This window comes from Oncorhynchus masou, chromosome 5 (genome assembly GCF_036934945.1).
Source record: "Oncorhynchus masou masou isolate Uvic2021 chromosome 5, UVic_Omas_1.1, whole genome shotgun sequence".
Lineage (NCBI taxonomy): Eukaryota > Metazoa > Chordata > Actinopteri > Salmoniformes > Salmonidae > Oncorhynchus > Oncorhynchus masou.
This window is the reverse complement of record NC_088216.1, coordinates 37,154,087-37,171,670: the sequence shown is the minus strand read 5'-3', so window position 1 is coordinate 37,171,670 and position 17,584 is coordinate 37,154,087.

Genomic DNA, 17,584 nt, shown 5'->3' with positions numbered 1-17,584 from the left:
CTTCCATCTAGCTACTCTACCATAAAGGCCTGATTGGTCTCCCATCTCCACAGACAAACTCTGGAGCTCTATCAGAGTGACCATCGGGTTCTTGGTCACCTCCCTGAGCAAGGCCCTTCTCCCAAGATTGCTCAGTTTGGCCAGGCGGCCAGCTCTAGGAAGAGTCTTGCTGTCGAAGGAATTGTCCATACTGCTCTGAGACAGGATTGTGTTGAGGCACAGGTCTGGGGAAAAAATAGCTAATTTTATATGGAGACAAGGAAATGCTAGCAAGGCCAACTATTGTTTTACTCCCTCTAATTGACTCCATCTCACACTAAAAGGGGGTGTGTTCACTGGCAGCTGTTGTGACACGATTCATGAACAGCTCTGCTTTTTCTCCTTGTTAAAATGGTTTCATGTGACTCAGGATGTGCTTAATCTAATGATTAAAGGCCCATTGCTGCTCTCACACTGCCTCCGCAGCAGCATGTCCTCCAATGTGACCCTCCTGGTTAACATCACCACACACTCAGAGAGGAGGTGAGGCACTCATGAATAATGAGCGTGTTTTCTAGCCTGACCTTACTGAGACTGAGCAGAAGGCTCTTTAAATCTAGTGCATATTTCCACATAGTCAAGGGATGGAATGTCTTTGAAGGCAGTTCCAAAATCTGTAAATACTTTAAAACATTGGACATTCAAACGTTCGCTCATCCAAGTCATATGTACCTTGAAAGAACATAAAGGATTACTACAAATCAATTATGATATAAATTATGTAGCTAATTGCACAAGATGTAGTTTCCCTTGCCAAACATTTTGGAAACTCTTCACTTACCTCAGATTGATGTATTCCCAATTAAAGTGTATCTTGCTAGTGTCACAAGCCTTGGCTAGAAGTAATGGATCTACGAGTAGTTACTGATAATTGAGTGACTTGCACAAGTTCTGAGATAGCCCCACAGCACCGCTGTGGACATTGTGATGGATTACTCTGAGCAAGAGTTCATTCCAGGGGGCCTTTCCACATGCATTCCTAGATCTGCTCAACTGGAGAGAGTGAAATACAGTCAGGCATGATCGTGTAGTCAGCATGAACTTCCATAAATATCCTGGGCTGACTAACTGTGATAGCCTCACACCATTAGCCTATGGGTAATTGGGCTCCAATGAAAAATGCATGTTTTAATGCATAATGTCAGAGAAACTGCTCAGCTATTAACCAAGAATAAAGTATGCCATTACTCAATAGGGCTATATTTCAGTTGGAAGGAGACTTCTTTGCCCAGGAGTTGGTTTGAGGTAACTGGTTGAGCAGTATGGTGGGTCTGTATAGTGAACACGTGTCATGTTCGTAATAATGATGATCGGACCAAGGCGCAGCGTACATAGAGTTCCACAGGTTTAATAAATAAAGTGAAACTTAGGCTAATACAAAACAAAATAAAGAATAAACTACCCGACCGTGATGACAATGTAGTGCGAACAGGCAACTAAACAAACAATATCCCATACCCCACAGGTGGAAAAAAATGCAACTTAAGTATGATCCCCAATTAGAGACAACGATTACCAACTGCCTCTAATTGGGAATCATACACAAACACCAACATAGAAAAATACATAGAAATAACAAACTTGACTAAACACCCCTAGTCACACCCTGGTCTACTCTACCATAGAAAATACAGGCTTTCTATGGTCAGGACGTGACAGTAACCCCCCCCCCAAGGTGCGGATTCCGACCGCAAAACCTGAAACAAAAAGGGAAGGTTAGGGGGGGAGGGGTGTCTAGTGTCGGTGGCGGCTCTGGTGTGGGACGAAGTACCCGCTCATCCTGCAGATCCAGCCATGGGCTGAACACTGTCTGGACTGGGCATCGGAGCAGGGGAAGGCTCCCGCCATGGAGCGAGACTGGACCCTGTGCCTGGACTGTGCACCAACGCAGAAGAAGACTCTGGCCTTGGAGCTGGACTGGACGCCGTGCTTAGACTGGGCATCGGACCGTGGGCTGTCTCAGGAGGTTCCGGACCGTGGACGTCTCAGGAAACTCTGGACTGGGAACTGTCGCCGGAAGCTCTGGACTGGGAACTGTCACCGGAACCTCTGGACTGGGGCTCGTTGCAGGCAGCCTGGTGAGTGTGGCCAGCACTGGTGGTACTGGGCTGGTGACACGCACCTCAGGGCGAGCGCGAGGAGCAGGCACAGGACGTTCTGGACTGGGGAGGCGTACAGGTGGCACCAAACTAGTGACACGCACTTCAGGGCGAGTGCGAGGAGCAGGAACAGGATGCACCTGACTGGGAAAGCGCACTTGGGGGAGATTGCGAGGAGGAGGCAAAGGACGTACTGGACTGGGGAGACGCACCTCAGGGCGAGTGCGAGGAGCAGGAACAGGACTCACCTGACTGGGAAAGCGCACTTTAGGGAGAGTGCGAGGAGCAGGCACAGGACGTACCGGGCTGTGGAGACGTACTTGGGACCTGATGCGTATAGCCGGCATCAATGGTACCGGAACTTCAACACACTTCGCATGGCAAGTGCGAGGAGCTAGCACACGACGTACTGGGCTGTGAAGGTGCACTGAAAGCCTGGTGCGTACAGCCGGCATCAATTGTTTCGGAAATTTAACACACTTCTCAGGACAAGTACGGGGAGCTGACTTAGGTGGCACCAAACTAACAACACGTTCCTTTAGTCCAAATCCGTGCATCCTCCACCAACTCAACAACTCTCCCATTTCTCTCTCCTCCAAATTCTCCTTCTCCCAGACTGGCTCTGGTTCACTCCTCAGCTCCGCCGACTGCTCCATCTGCCCCCCCAAAATAATTTCTTGGGGGTTTCTGTGGCCTTCCTCCCCGCTGTCCCTCCTTCGCTGCTTCCGCCTGCTTCCATGGCAGGCTCTTCTCTCCTGCCATTATGTTGTCCCAAGTCCAGAATGTTCTCTCCCTAATCTCCTCCAAAGATCAGGATGCCATTACCTCCCAGACACACTGTTTGGTCCTTTGTAGATGGGATATTCTGTCACGTTGTTCTTAATAATGATGATCGGACCAAGGCGCAGCGTGCATAGAGTTCCACATGTTTAATAAAGAAAGTGAAACTTAAGCGAATACAAAACAAAATTAAGACAATGTATTACGGACAGGCAACTAAACATAAACAATATCCCATAATCCACAGGTGGAAAAAATGCAACTTAAGTATGATCCCCAATTAGAGACGATTACCAGCTGCCTCTTATTGGGAATCATACACAAACACCAACATAGAAAAATAAACCTAGAACCCCACATAGAAATAATAAACTAGACTAAACACCCCTAGTCACGCCCTGACCTACTCTACCATAGAAAATAAAAGCTTTCTATGGTCAGGACGTGACAAAATGTTGATATTTTTTCAAAGGTAGTACCACATAATCAGGGTAATGGTTGTGTAGGAAATCACGCGTAATGGCTATGGTTTACTTTAAAGACATGCTCCTCTACTTTTGCGACTAAGAAATTATGTTTTAAACCTCCCGCTTTGGGCTGGATGTGTCTGTGTAGTTCATACATAGATAATCTATTAGCAGAATTACTGTTTTACCTCAATGAGCCACGAAATCCCTAGTTTGAAATCAACTGTTTTCTTGAAGCTGAGCCACTCCATTTTCCCTAAATTTCCCCCCACATGGGCCAGTCCACTAGTAAATTCAAGTTCTAGCCAATGAGATTCAGCCCCTTGCACTTGAGTGACAGCTAGAATGAGGCCTGCCCAGCGTTTTCCAATGAGGTTGCAGTGCGAGAGACAGAGGGAGAGAGAAATTACCTGAGGCACATACAGTGCATTTGGAAAGTATTCAGACCCTTTTCCTTTTTCCACATTTTGTTACGTTACAGCCTTATCCTAATATGAATTAAATTAATTTATTTCATCATCAATCTACACACAGTACCCCATAATGAGAAAGCAAAAACAGGTTTTTGAAATGTTTGCAAATGTATGAAATATGTTATTTACATAAGTAAACAGACCCTTTGCTATGAGACTCGAAATTGAGCTCAGGTGCATCCTGTTTCCATTGATCATCCTTGAGATGTTTCTACTTCACAAGAGTCCACCTGTGGTAAATTCAATTTATTGGACATAATTTGGAAAGGCACACACATATCTATATAAGGTCCCACAGTTGACAGTGCATGTCATAGCAAAAACAAAGCCATGAGGTCGAAGGAATTATCCGTACAGCTCGGAGACAGGATTGTGTCGAAGCATAGGTCTGGGGAGGGGTACCAAAAGATTTCTGCAGCATTGAAAGTCCCCTAGAACACAGTGGCCTCCATCATTCTTAACTACACTTATGGTGGCGCTATTTCATTTTTGGAAGAAAAAACGTTCCCGTTTTAAACAAGATATTTTGTCACAAAAAGATGCTCGACTATGCATATAATTGCTACTGTTCGAAAGAAAACACTCTGACGTGTCCAGAAATACAAATATCTTCTCTGTGCGTGCCCTTTAACGTGACCTTCAGGCAAAACCAAGATGACTTGGCATCCAGGAAATGACAAGGATTTTTGAGGCTCTGTCTTTCATGATCTCCTTATATGGCTGTGAACGCAAGAGGAATGAGTCTGCCCTTTCTGTCGTTTCCCCAAGGTGTCTGCAGCATTGTGACGTATTTGTAGGCAGATCGTTGGAAGATTGACCATAAGAGACCACATTTACCACGTGTCCGCCCGGTGTCCTGCGCCGAAATTGGTGCGCAAAAGTCACCTGCCAGTATTTTTCCATGGGGCACAGACAGAGAAGCAAGCTTCCAAGAACTGCATGTCAATGAAGAGATATGTGAAAAAACACCTTGAGGATTGATTCCAAACAACGTTTGCCATGTTTCGGTCGATATTATGTAGTTAATCCGGAAAAAGTTTCACGTTGTAGGTGACTGCATTTTCGGTTCGTTTCGGTAGCCAGGCGCAATGTAGAAAACGGAACGATTTCTCCTACACACAGACGCTTTCAGGAAACACTGCGCATTTGGTATGTGGCTGGGAGTCTCCTCATTGAAAACTTCAGAAGCTCTTCAAAGGTAAATGATTTTATTTATTTGGTTATCTGGCTTTTGTGAAAATGTTGCGTGCTACATGCTACACAAAATGCTATGCTAGCTTTGCATACTCTTACACAAATTAGTCAATTTCTATGGTTCAAAAGCATATTTTGAAAATCTGAGATGACAGTGTTGTTAAGAAAAGGCTAAGCTTGAGAGCAAACGCATTATTTTAATTTTATTTGCGATTTTCAGAAATCGTTAACGTTGCGTTATGCTAATGAGCCTGAGGCTTAGTCACAATCCCGGATCCGGGATGGGGAGTTTCAAGAGGTTAAATGGGAGAAGTTTGGAACCACCAAGGATCTTCCTAGAGCTGGCCTGCCAGGCCAAACTGAGAAGGGCCTTGGTCAGGGAGGTGACCAAAAACCCAATGGTCACTCTGACAGAGATCCAGAGTTGCTTTGTGGAGAACCTTTCAGAAGGACAACCATCTCTGCAGCACTCCACCAATCAGGCCTTTATGGTAAAGTGGCCAGATGGAAGCCACTCCTTAGTAAAATGCACATGACAGTCCACTTGGAGTTTGCCAAAAGACACTTAAAGGACTCTCAGACCATGAGAAACAAGATTCTCTGGTCTGATGAAACCAAGATTGAACTCTTTGGCCTGAATGCCAAGTGTCACGTCTGGAGGAAACCTGGCACCATCCCAACGGTGAAGCATGGTGTTGGCAGCATCATGCTGTGGGGATGTTTTTCAGTAGCAGGGACTGGAAGGCTAGTCTGGATCAAGGCAAAGATGAACAGAGCAAAGTAAAGAGAGATCCTTGATGAAAACCTGCTCAGGACCTCAGACTGGGGCGTAGGTACACCTTCCAACAGGACCACGACTCTAAGCACACAGCCAAGACAACGCAGTAGTGGATTCAGGACAAGTCTCTGAATGTTCTTGAGTAGCCCAGACTTTAACCCGATCGAACATCTCTGGAGAGAACTGAAAATGGCTATGCAACAACGCTCCCCATCCAACCTAACATAGCTTAAGAGGATCTGCCGAGAAGAATGGGAGAAACTCCCCAAATACAGGTGTGCCAAGCTTGTATCATCATACCCTAGAAGAATCAAGGCTGTAATCCCTGCCAAAGGTGTTTCAACAAAGTACTGAGTAAAGGGTCTTAATACTTATGCAAATGTGGTATTTCAGTTTAACATTCAAAACATATGCAAACATTGCAAATTGTAAACATAAAAACCTGCTTTTGCTTTGTCATTTTGTATTTATTTTTTATTTCACCTTTATTTAACTAGGTAGGAAAGTTGAGAACAAGTTCTCATTTACAATTGCGACCTGGCCAAGATAAAGCAAAGCAGTTAGACACATACAACAACACAGAGTTACACATGGAGTAAAACAAACATACAGTCAATAATACAGTAGAAACAAGTCTGTATACGATGTGAGCAAATGAGGTGAGATAAGGGAGGTAAAGGCAAAAAAAGGCCATGGTGGCAAAATAAATACAATATAGCAAGTAAAACACTGGAATGGTAGATTTGCAGTGGAAGAATGTGCAAAGTAGAAATAAAAATAATGGGGTGCAAAGGAGCAAAATAAATAAAATAAATACAGTAGAAGAGGTAGTTGTTTGGGCTAAATTATAGGTGGGCTATGTACAGGTGCAATAATCTCTGAGCTGCTCTGACAGCTGGTGCTCAAAGCTAGTGAGGGAGAAAAGTGTTTCCAGTTTCAGAGATTTTTGTCGTTCGTTCCAGTCATTGGCAGCAGAGAACTGGAAGGAGAGGCGGCCAACGAAAGAATTGGTTTTGGGGGTGACCAGAGAGATATACCTGCTGGAACGCGTGCTACAGGTAGGTGATGCTATGGTGACCAGCGAGCTGAGATAAGGGGGGACTTTACCTAGCAGGGTCTTGTAGATGACATGGAGCCAGTGGGTTTGGCGACGAGTATGAAGCGAGGGCCAGCCAACGAGAGCATACAGGCTGAATTATGGGGTATTGTGTGTAGATTGATGAGGGAAAACAAACATTTTAACCATTTTAGAATAAGGCTCTACAGTAACAAAATGTGGAAAAAGTCAAAGGGTGAGCACTTCCCAAATGCACTGTATCTTCACATACTGTTTATGACAGTATACAATGTGTGGGGTCCACTTTTGGTGTGTGAGTGCTACTTTCAGAACTACTGGCTAAAAAGTATACAAAAGTACCATCAAATATTTTTCAAATGAACTGTATGCTAATTGCCTGGGATTGAGAAATTGCATGGTAAAATGGTAATTACACAATGCTTACCAACAATTGCTATTTTCTTCAGGATTCATTCAAATAACCATTACGTATAAATCGTAACCAGAAAGTTAGCAATTGTGTATTTGGTTACTACATCATTTCTTCATTCCCTAGGAAATACTCAGATAATATCAGTGATGCGGTAACTGTCCACACTACAACAAGTGGAGACAGAACATAAAATATAGCTGCGAGCAGCAATGAACAGTGTTCACAGGATGACTTAAAGGACACAAGATCAGTTGGATAACAAAGCAAGCACTGCACATATATATATACTATATATATATATATATACAGTGCCTTGCGAAAGTATTCGGCCCCCTTGAACTTTGCGACTTTTTGCCACATTTCAGGCTTCAAACATATAGATATAAAACTGTATTTTTTGTGAAGAATCAACAACAAGTGGGACACAATCATGAAGTGGAACGACATTTATTGGATATTTCAAACTTTTTTAACAAATCAAAAACTGAAAAATTGGGCGTGCAAAATTATTCAGCCCCTTTACTTTCAGTGCAGCAAACTCTCTCCAGAAGTTCAGTGAGGATCTCTGAATGATCCAATGTTGACCTAAATGACTAATGATGATAAATACAATCCACCTGTGTGTAATCAAGTCTCGGTATAAATGCACCTGCACTGTGATTGTCTCAGAGGTCCGTTAAAAGCGCAGAGAGCATCATGAAGAACAAGGAACACACCAGGCAGGTCCGAGATACTGTTGTGAAGAAGTTTAAAGCCAGATTTGGATACAAAAAGATTTCCCAAGCTTTAAACATCCCAAGGAGCACTGTGCAGGCGATAATATTGAAATGGAAGGAGTATCAGACCACTGCAAATCTACCAAGACCTGGCCGTCCTTCTAAACTTTCAGCTCATACAAGGAGAAGACTGATCAGAGATGCAGCCAAGAGGCCCATGATCACTCTGGATGAACTGCAGAGATCTACAGCTGAGGTGGGAGACTCTGTCCATAAAAAGATATCCATAAAAAGTGTCGTTTAAAGTTTGCCACAAGCCACCTGGGAGACACACCAAACATATGGAAGAAGGTGCTCTGGTCAAATGAAACCAAAACTGAACTTTTTGGCAACAATGCAAAACGTTATGTTTGGCATAAAAGCAACACAGCTCATCACCCTGAACACACCATCCCCACTGTCAAACATGGTGGTGGCAGCATCATGGTTTGTGCCTTCTTTTCTTCAGCAGGGACAGGGAAGATGGTTAAAATTGATGGGAAGATGGATGGAGCCAAATACAGGACCATTCTGGAAGAAAACCTGATGGAGTCTGCAAAAGACCTGAGACTGGGACGGACATTTGTCTTCCAACAAGACAATGATCCAAAACATAAAGCAAAATCTACAATGGAATGGTTCAAAAATAAACATATCCAGGTGTTAGAATGGCCAAGTCAAAGTCCAGACCTGAATCCAATCGAGAATCTGTGGAAAGAACTGAAAACTGCTGTTCACAAATGCTCTCCATCCAACCTCACTGAGCTCGAGCTGTTTTGCAAGGAGGAATGGGGAAAATTTTTAGTCTCTCGATGTGCAAAACTGATAGAGACATACCCCAAGCGACTTACAGCTGTAATCGCAGCAAAAGGTGGTGCTACAAAGTATTAACTTAAGGGGGCTGAATAATTTTGCACGCCCAATTTTTCAGTTTTTGATTTGTTAAAAAAGTTTGAAATATCCAATAAATGTCGTTCCACTTCATGATTGTGTCCCACTTGTTGTTGATTCTTCACAAAAAAATACAGTTTTATATCTTTGTTTGAAGCCTGAAATGTGGCAAAAGGTCGCAAAGTTCAAGGGGGCCGAATACTTTCGCAAGGCACTGTATACACAAAGGTATATGGACAACCATTCAAATTAGTGGATTCAGCCACACCCGTTTCTGGCAGGTGTATAAAATCGAGCACATAGCCATGCAATCTCTATAGACAAACATTGGCAGTAGAATGGCCTTACTGAAGAGCTCAGTAACTCTCAATTTGGCACCATCATAGGATTCCTCCTTTGCAACAAGTCAGTTTGTCAAATTTCTGTTCGGCTAGAGCTGCCCTGGTCAACTGTAAGTGCTTTTATTGTGAAGTGGAAACGTCTAGGAGCAACAACGGCTCAGCTGCGAAGTGAAAGACCACACAAGCTCACAGAACGGGACCGCTGAGTGCTGAAGAGTATTGTGTGTAAAAAATAATCTGTTACTTTCTGTGGGTTCTTGAATGACCTCCCCAGACTGAGGTTCCACAACTGGAAGGCATAAATCATCGTAGGTTAGGTTACCTGGATGCAGAGTTGACTACCGTTGTCGGTAATCCAGTAGCATTGTTTTGGAGAAAGTCACAGTACAGCCAAACCGAAAAAGGACACCTAGGTGCCTCAACTTTGGATGCAAGACATCCAAGCCAACTGTTATCTTGCCAACAAGTCCAGAACACTGATGAAGATGGTTGGAATTTGCTGGTAAAGGCAGACTTAAAAAGGCCACGCTTTTTACTCTTAACATTAGTGAAGGATCTGATAGTACTTTTCATCTGGATGAAACCATCACAGACACTGAGGACGGACAAGAAAGGTAGGCTAGCTCACCTTTGCTGTTGTAATGAGTAATGTGTTTGCCTTGGTATAAATGTTTTGCCATGGTCATCTAAAAACTGTTTTGAATATTTAGCTTGCTAGCTAGTTAACTAGAAACACTACAGCAAAATGTTAGCTTGCTTGGGAAGCTAGCTAGTTTCCCAAGCAAGCTAACGTTTTGCTGTAGTTGCCTTTGCTTGCTAAACAAAGTAAATTCTGTAAACAAAGCATGATAATGGGAACGCGTTTGCAAAATTCCTGCATAATTGCCAACCATCTTTCAGTGACAATGCAAAAGAACATTGCCTCGCAAATAGGCTAGCTAGCTACAAACACAATGACCTGCAATATCTTCATGTCTGGCATGTACTAGCTACACAACGTATGGTCAAAAGATGCTAACTAACCCCATTCACCTGTGGTATCATGATGCTTGATCACATGATGTGTATTAGACTTGCACCTACTAGCTCGGCTTTATCACAGATAGGACAAGGGTTAGTTATACAAATCTTTGGCTTTATGTTTATGTAGTTATTTGCTTTTGCAAAGACCCCTTTGCTCTTGTCTACTAAGTACATTATCTTTGAAGTCTGTCTTCTGCAGTTATTCAGTTGCTGACCTGTATGCTCCTGCACTTATAGACAGCTGATCCAACCCACTTACTTACAGCTGCACTAGGGTCGGACAGCATTTAGGCACCGCGGAGCCGGCAAGAGACGTGGCTCGGAAAACGTACTTCAATCCAGGGATGAGAAATACATTGTACCATTATCTCAACTGTTACACTGAGAAAATGTGCATATAAAACCTGCCACGCAGATCACATTTTCTCTGAACATTTTCATTTCAATAATAAAGTTTAATTTCTCAATTTTAAGTAAAATGTTAAAAATCTAAAAGTAAAAATTCAACTATGCCGAGAGCACTAGCCTCTGCCATATGAGCACATTGACACAGGTTGATCCATTGCCGGCTAAAGAAATTAAAACATAGAACTCGAAGATCCAGCAGTAGGCCTATAACTTACGTCAACTAAGTAAAATACATAGGCCTAAAGCCTACAAATACAAACAGTAGAAAATATTCTGATAAATTCTGGTTCTACCAATCACATTATTTTATCTACTCCGCCTGTCTGCCTATCTTTCTATCTGTCTTGACTTGAGCTATTGCTAGTGAAGTGCAAAAATGTATCAAATCATCACCTGGTCCTGATGAAAATTCTGGTTCTACCAATCACATTCTTTTATCTACCCCGCCTGTCTTCCACCCTTTCTATCTGTCTTGACTTGAGCTGTTGCTAGCGAACTGGCAACATTGTATCAACTAGCCTATTCCAGGGCCTCAGAGTTTCCTGCACCAGTGAGCTCGGGACAGAAAGTTGTTTTTTTTATTAAGTTTCCAGTGGATTTATGGGATCATCAGGTCATGATATTTTGCTCTTTCACACGTCTTGTTGATTATCGAGGCCGGAAGTGTTGGAAAGATTTTTCAAATACTGAGGAACTATCTTTCGCAATGGATATTAAAAAACAGACTTTATTGACTTGTGTGAGGCGAAGAAAAAATTAGTGGTGTACTTGGTGAGTTAAGACAATCAGAAATCATTGCCAAATGGGCACTTTCCTACATATGCATGCTTGTGGAGAGACATACCATATCTTCGCCACACCCCCCTCCCCTCTTCTTGATGCAACATTTTAAATTATACTCAAGACACTCTCTTAACACATATTTATTAACACTTTACAGTGACAGCCGCAACTCAATCAGCGAGACCTATTGCCACGCACACTACCCAAATCATGGGCTTCCCAAACACACTTGTGTTTTGAAACAATCCACAGAAAAAAATAAACAAATGATCCTCTGTGTATAAGATATGCTCCCAGGTGAAGTATTTTCAATTATTTTATTTAGACAGGAGTAATTATCTAATTTGGGCGGAACATTAATTTACTTTAGGGCAATGCAGCATTCTAACACAGCATTGTGCACCAACCAACTCTCCTTTCTAATTTGCAAGAGGCAGAAACCAGCGATCTGTATATAATGATGAGATTCTCATTTCTCCGCCCTAACAATGGGAGTCTTTGTCCAAAGGAGGAAAGACAGGTGACAAGCTTAGGTCTACATATTATTCCCATAGAAACACATTGGGCTTATATAGGACAGAATCACTGGGAAAAGCATCCGAGCAAGCAAAACAGAGCCCCTCTATATGTAGCACATGTATCTTATGCTGTCTGGCTAGATAGAACATGATATGCCATACTCTTTTGGTCCAGACAGCATCAAATAAATGGTCTACACATACTGAGACAGGGGGGCGCTGTTTCGCTCGCTTGGATGCTTAAACTGAAATTCATGCATCTTTTTGTTGGCACACGTCTCGATCAAATAAATATTTCAATATTTCAATATTTTATTTAGATGGGCAAGGAGGTACGTTAGGGCAGGGCAGGCCCACTAAGACCCGCCTATAGCGCCGGCCCTGGCTGAAGGGTCGAGGAGGTCATCAGTTCCAGACACATTGCGGAGAAGAAACTAATGTCTGTGGGCGTGGCATAGCCTTTGGCTGGAGCAAAGAGTCTGGGTAGCCAGGCAAGTAGTAGATATGCTCATAACCAGTAAATAAACAAATCAGTAAGGCTCCAGTTTCTAATGTTTCCAGTTAACTTTAATTTACAGGCTTTGTCAGAACTTTCAGTGTTGTGCCTGCTAGAGATACATTTAACAAGGTAACGTTAACTAGCTATAACAACTTTAGCTAGGCTACATAACGTTACATACCATTCAAAGACGGCAAGGGTAGTTGAACATCATTTTCTGAATTCACATCTTCTTCGTTGCTAGAAGCCAACGGCTCGAACATATACAATGCCTTCCAAAAGTATTCACACACCTTGACTTTTTCCACATTTTGTTGTTACAATTTTTTTTAAATGAAATTGAGAATTTATGTCACTGTCCTACACACAATCATGTCAAAGTGGATTTATGTTTTTAGACATTGTTACAAATTAACAAAAAATGTACATCTGAAATGACTCGTGTGAATAAGTATTCAACCCCGTATTTATGGAAAGAGTAAACGTTTGCTTGGCCAGTCACATAATAAGTTGCATGAACTCACTCTGTGTGTAATAAAAGTGTATAACATGATTTTTAAATGACTACCTTATCTCTGTACCCCACACATAAAAGTATATGTAAGGTCCCTCAGTTGAGCAGTGAATTTCAAATACAGAATATCCATTTGAGCATGGTGAAGTTATTAAAAACCCTTTGGATGGTGTATCAATACATCCAGTCGCTACAAAGATACAGGTGTCCTTCCTAACTCAGTTGCCGGAGCGGAAGGAAACCGCTCAGGGATTTCACCATGAGGTGACTTTAAAACAGTTACATAATTGAATGGCTGTGAAAGGAGAATTGAGGATGGATCAACAACATTGTAGTAACTTCACGTTACTAACCTAAATGACAGATTGAAAAGAAACATAAGGCACTAAAGTAAAATTGCAACAAAAATCCAACGCAACGCATCACTGAGTACCACTCTTCCTATTTTCAAGCATGGTGGTTGCTGCCTCATGTTATGAGTATGCTTTTCATTGGCAAGGATTAGGGTGTTTTTTTTAGGATGAAAAGAAACAGAATAGAGCTAAACAGGCAAAATCCTAGTGGAAAACATGGTTCAGTCCGCTTTACAACAGACACCGGAAGACAAATTTACCTTTCAGCATAACAACAACCTGAAACATAGCCAAATATACACTTGATTTTTTTACCAAGACGACATTGAATGTTCCTGGGTTGCCTAGTTACAGTTTTGACCTAAATCTGCTTGCAAATCTATGGCAAGGCTTGAAAATAGCTGTGTAGCAGAGATCAACAGCCAACTTGACAGAAATGAATCATTTAAAAAAAAAATGTTTTCATTTAACTAGGCATGTCAGTTAAGAACAAATTCTTATTTACACTGACAGCCTACTCCGGCCCTAACCCGGACGATGCTTGACCAATTGTACGCCGCCCTATAGTACTCCTGATCACGACCGGTTGTGATACAGCCCAGAAACGAACCAGGGTCTGTAGTGACATCTCTTTATTTGTACTATTATCTACACGAAAATGTGTTCGACAATCAAAAAAATATTTTATATTTTAGAATCTTCAAAGTAGCCACCCTTTGCCTTGATGACAGCTTTGCACACTCTCAACGAGCTTCAAGAGGTATTCACCTGGAATGCTTTTCCAACAGTCTTGAAGGCTCTCCCACATGCTGAGCACTTGTTGGCTGCTTTTCCTTCACTCAACAGTCCAACTCATCCCTAACCATCTCAATTGGGTTGAGGTCGGGTGATTGTGGAGGCCAGGTCATCTGATGCAGAATTCCATTACTCTCCTTCTTGGTCAAATAGCCCTTATACAGCCTGGAGATGTGTTGGGTCATTGTCCTGTTAAAAAACAAGTGACAGTCCCACTAAACGCAAACCAGATGGGATGGTGTATTGCTGCAGAATGCTGTGTTATCCATGTTGGTTAAGTGCCTTGAATTCTAAATAAATCACAGACAGTGTCACCAGCAAAGCATCCCCACACCATCACACGTCCTCCTCCATGCTTCATGGGGGAACAACATATGCGGAGATAATCCATTCACCGACTCTGCAGCTTACAAAGACACGGCGGCTGGAACCAAAAATCTCAAATTTTGACTCATCAGAACAAAGGACAGATTTCCGCCGGTCTAATGTCCATTGCTTGTGTTTCTTGGCCCAAGCAAGTCTTTTGTTATTGTGACCTTTTAGTAGTGGTGTCTTTGCAACAATTCAACCATCAAGGCATGACTCACGCAGTCTCCTCTGAACAGTTGATGTTGAGATGTCTGTTATTTGAAGCATTTATTTGGGCTGCAATCTGAGGTGCAGTTAATTGCTGAATTATGTGGCTGGTAACTCTAATGAACGTATCCTCTGTAGCAGAGGTAACTCTGGGTCTTCCTTTCCTGTGGCGATCCTTATGAGAGCCAGTTTCATCATAGCGCTTGATGGTTTTTGCGACTGCACTTGAAGAAACTTTCAAAGTTCTTTTAATTTTCCGGATTGACTGACCTTTATGTCTTAAAGTAATGGTAGACTGTCATTTCTCTTTGCTTATTTGAGCTGTTCTTGCCGTAATGTTGACATTTACCAAGTAGTGCTATCTTCTGTATACCAATCCTGCCTTGTCACAACACAACTGATTGGCTCAAACACATTTAGAAGGAAAGGAATTCCCCAAATCAACTTTTTAATTGAAATGCATTCCAGGTGACAAAAAAGATCTGTTTGAGAATGTTTCCCTGGCAAGACGAACAGTGACACGGCATGCTGAGGAAATCACAAAGAATTTGGAACAACAGTTGAAAGACAAGGTAAAGGTTTTCACCTATTTCTTCTTGGCCCTGAATGAGAGCAGCAATGCACGTGACACGGTGCAGTTGTTGATATTCTTACAAGGCATAACCCCAGACTTTTAAATTATAGAGGAGTTTGCTTCAGTGCTGTCAATGAAGAGCACAACCACTGGGAATATTTATTTGAGGTTAATAAGTGTGGCAAAGCTGGGACTGAGTTTTTAAAAGTTATCCAGTGTGACCACTGATGGGTGCCCAAACTTGACATGAAAAATGTTGGCCTGAAGAGGATACAAGATCAAGTAGCTGAGCTGAACCCAGATCAGAAAATAATTTTCCTACATTGCATTATTCATTAGGAGGCGCTCTGTAAATGTGTTCTGAAAATGAGCCCTGTTGTGGATACAGTCACTACAGTGGTAAACTTCATAAGAGCAACATCTTTCAACCTCACTGTTGGAATAGACAGAGATGCGTTTTGCAGATCTCCCCTACCCCACAAACGTGAGATGGCTGAGTTTGGGGAAGGTGCTTAACCATACACACACACACACACCAACATAGAAACACCATAACTAGAAACCCCCCTAGTCACGCCCTAACCTATACACCATAGAGAACCCCGAGGGCTTTCTATGGTCAGGGTGTGACACTCATGTTCAAAAATGGGCTATTTCTCGCTCATTTTATGTTATTTGAAAACAAAATAATCTCCAAAATAATGTTTTTTTAAACAAAGTGATGATTATTATTATTCATTTAGAAGCAATAGCCTACAAATATTTTAGCACCGTTTCGCGCTGAGACAAGCATGGGGACTGGTCTTGATAAATCCATGAGATTTTTATTTTCAGTGAATCTCCATTTGGTTATTCGTTAGACAAGAATTGGAAAATTAGGATGTAGAAATATTATGATCCTAATGTAACCTTTATTTAACGAGGCAAGTCAGTTAAGAGCACATTCTTAATTACAAGGACAGCCTACTCCTTCCTCCCTGTCGGGGAATTGATCCCCAGTCTCGAGTGCCTGCACGAAACTGGAATTCTTGAGCTAAATAGCCCACTACTGTACTCCCGACAGTCACGTTGTACAGTGTGCTATTTTCCGTCCCATCCTAATGGAAACCCAGAGGGTTTTTCTTGGAAAAGAAACAACATAATATTAATCAAAAGTTTGGAAACACCTACTCATTCCAGGGTTTTTCTTTATTTTTTACTATTTTCTACATTGTAGAATAATAGTGAAGACGTCACAACTATGAAATAACACGCATGGAATAACACACAGTTAAGAACAAATTCTAATTTACAAGGACAGCCTACTCCTTCCTCCCCATCGGGGAATTGAACACAGGTCTCCTGCATGCCTGCATTCTCTAGTACAGCCACTATTGAAGGTTATCAAACACTTCTCAAAGATGCCATCTGGTGTTCAAACTAGCATTAATGGTACCAAACTTGTTATTCCAAGTTTGGAAACACCTACTCATTCCAGGGTTTTTCTTTATTTTTTACTATTTTCTACATTGTAGAATAATAGTGAAGACGTCACAACTATGAAATAACACGCATGGAATAACACACAGTTAAGAACAAATTCTAATTTACAAGGACAGCCTACTCCTTCCTCCCCATCGGGGAATTGAACACAGGTCTCCTGCATGCCTGCATTCTCTAGTACAGCCACTATTGAAGGTTATCAAACACTTCTCAAAGATGCCATCTGGTGTTCAAACTAGCATTAATGGTACCATTAATGCTAGGTAATTAGAAGTTGTTCTTAACTCTGTTATTCCATGTGTGCTATTTCATAGTTGTGATGTCACTATTGAAGGTGTTTTCTCAGACACATTGGTGCAGCTGGCTTCGGGTTGGATGTGCGCTGTGTTAAAGAAGCAGTGCGGCTTGGTTGGGTTGTGTTTCGGAGGACGTCTCTCCTGAGCCCGTATGTTGTAGCGATGAGACAAGATAGTAACTACTAACAATTGGATACCACGAAATTGGGGAGAAAAGGGGGTAAAATTGTAAAAAAGAAAAAAGGTTGCAGCGTATTGCGGCGCAGCTTGCATGGTGCCGCAGAACTCTATGGCACGTTATTTAAGTGTGAACCACTTTTTTATTTTTATATATTTTTTTAAATATAAAATGCTCGTTTGGCTCAGCTCACCTCAGTATTCGGCTCGGTATTTTTTCAAATCAAACAGTTTGCGATAGTTTGACTGATTGGTGTTTATTAAGTGAAATCATACTCT